At 48.6% G+C, this 2,839-nt stretch overlaps 1 pseudogene; it reads left to right on the top strand.

The window, feature by feature from the left end:
- Positions 1 to 1,128: 1,128 nt before the first annotated feature.
- On the top strand, positions 1,129 to 2,456 carry LOC123147282 (uncharacterized; annotated as a pseudogene).
- The last annotated feature ends 383 nt before the right edge of the window (positions 2,457 to 2,839 follow it).

The following is a 2,839-nucleotide window of genomic DNA, read 5'->3' on the forward strand; positions in this document are numbered from 1 at the left end:
GTGTTTGAATACGCATACATATTTTTGGAATATTCGAACATTTTTTCCTCAACATTTTTTATGAAATCGTAAACAGTGTTTGAATACGCGTACATATTTTCTAATTCATGATTTTTCGAATTCATGAACTACTTTTGAATTTCTTGAACAATTTAGAACTATGTTAACATTTTTTGAAATCACGAATTTTTTTAATCCATTAACATTTAAGATTGCTTGAACATTTTTCATAATTCACAATTTTTAAAAATTTGAGAAGCTATTTAATCCTGAATTATTTTAACAAAGAATAAAACGAAAACAGAAAAAAATGTAAAAATGAAAAGAAAAATAGGGCACGTAGGGGCCCGCAAATGGGCTAACCCAAACTTGTGCGCCGGGGGGAAGGGAGAGTGCGTGTTTTGCACAATCCTTGACCCGCACCGCACCAAATTAATAGTGTGTCCCGCCATTGGCATGGGCCTCTCCTCACGCGCCCCCTCCCCAATCTCAAGGGGGCTGGTCGCAGCGAGAGTTCCCGTGCCCAAGAAAGCAAGTGCTCGGCGACAAGCCCCCGAGCACCTCCTAAGTTCGCTCAATGGATCTCTGATCATGATGGCACCAAGTCTGCTTCTCCGTGTACCCGGGGACCCCGTCTCCATTCCCGCCGACAGAAAGATTCCAACAAGTGATGTATATATGGATGTTGTCCAGATGAATTTCTCCTTTTTATCCAAACCACAGATGAAAATTAATAGACATATTTACGGAGCTTTAAGCTATAATTTGTTTTCTAAACGTTTTTGAAGGTTAAAGCGACAATTCTCCAATCCATGGAGATGAATGGCTTCGTAGAGCTCAGTGCCCCACTCATTGGTGACTGGTCGCCCTAATTTTCTAAACGTTTTCGAAGGTTAAAGTGACAATTTTCCAATCCATGAAATGATAGACATATTTGTAGGTAGATGTATATAGGATTAGGGGAGTGATATTTTTTTCCAAACGTTTTTTGAAGCTTAAAGCGACAGTTTTGAATCCATGGAGCTAAATAAAATGGCTTGCTAGAGCTCACTATCCCACTCACTCGTCACTCCCACTGCCCCGAACCCCAACCCTAACCCTCAATCCCCTTCCTCCACCCCAGCCGCCATGGCCACGCAGCCGCCGCCGACCATTCCCGACGAGCTCCTGGAGGAGATCTTCATCCGCCTGCCCACCCCGGACGCGCTCGCCCGCGCCTCCGCCGCCTGCACCTCCTTCCGCCAGGTCATCAAAGGCCGCGCCTTCCGCACGCTGCATCGCCCTCCCCTCCTCGGCTTCATGGACGCGGGCGGATTCCACCCCGCCCAGGCGCCGCACCCCTCCGCCCCGCTCGCCCCCTGCGGAACCGCCTTTCCTTCGTCCCGGCCGTCGTTTCTTCTTCGTCCTACTACGTCCCGCCGGGCGCCCAAGAAGACGACGGGGAAGGCCCACGCTGGCGCCCCCGCGACGTCCGCGACGGCCGCGTCCTCCTCGATTGGAGATCCTTCTACCCCCGTTCCGTCCACATGTGGAGCTACCGCCAAGACTGTGCCCGCCGTCAGGTAAGCATCCTCATGGACTCCAGTGAGCTCGGTGACGAAGAACGCTGTGACCGCCCGACGTGGACCAAACAGGAGCGGTGCAACGCTGCCGACTTCCACCTCGCCGTCTGTGACCCGCTGTCCAGCAGATACATCTTGCTTCCAACCATACCTGAGGACCTCGCCGCCCAACCGCAGGATCGCCTCCATGGATTCGAGCCCGTGCTTGCTCCCAACACCAGGGACGATGGCGAGGAAGAGCCCTTCAAGGTGATATGCATAGCAAGATACATGACGAAGCTTGTCCTCTTTGTGCTCCCGGCCACAACTATGCAATGGTCTATGCTCGAGCCTCCCACCTCACCTTCGTTGGAACGCATGTCCTGTTTTGACTGCGTGCGCTGCTGCTTCTACTGGACACGGCCTTATGGATGGAGTGACCATTTGATGGTGCTGGACACACGCACTTTGAGGTTTTCCACTGTCGACCTTCTCACCGGCTACCATCTGGAGCTCAGCGATCTGCCTGACGAGTGCTTTGCCCATCATCACGCAAATGTCGTTGTGATGGGCCAAGAAGGAGTCCTTGAGATGTTTTCCCTTGTCGGTCAACATGGATCCTTTGCCCTCTACCATACCTCTCTGAAGAATAGTTCGCAGCAGTGGAAGCTAGAGAAGATCATACAGCTTCCTGGGCAGTATCATTCCATTTGCACAATGCGTGCAGCCGAGGGATTCTTGTTCTTCCGAGGCGCTCCAGAAGGTATTCATGTTGGGAATGTGGATTGTTACTCAATGGAGGTCAAGACTTATGAAATTACCAAAGTCTTCACAAAGATGGAGAATACCTTCAATCCCAGACGTGCCCTCCCATACTTTAGCTTCCCACCGTTATTATCAGAACCAACTATATGATCAACCCGTAAGCCTGATTATTTTATTTTATATTGCCATTGGGTGCAGGCTATGCTTGCTCTATTCGCATGGTTATATAGAGAATTAGTTATTGTTTTATTGGGCCTGGCTACCTTGTGAAACTAGCTAGGAGAGGTGGCCAATCGATGGTTTTATAAGCTGATATCTGAGTACTCTTTATTTGCCTTGTTGTGTTTTCAAGAGCATAGAGTTCACATGTCATGGTCTGCTATTTTTTATTTATCTTGCTTCACTGCAATAAGATGGCTATAGGATTATTGCGCCTTTGTTCTTAAGCTATATTTTACCCTATAATTTTTTAGATAGGAAAGATTCCCATTGCATCAACTACAGTTGCTTCAAAGTTCTACTCCCATGGTTAT

The sequence above is a fragment of the Triticum aestivum genome, chromosome 7A (genome assembly GCF_018294505.1).
Source record: "Triticum aestivum cultivar Chinese Spring chromosome 7A, IWGSC CS RefSeq v2.1, whole genome shotgun sequence".
Classification (NCBI taxonomy): Eukaryota; Viridiplantae; Streptophyta; class Magnoliopsida; order Poales; family Poaceae; genus Triticum; species Triticum aestivum.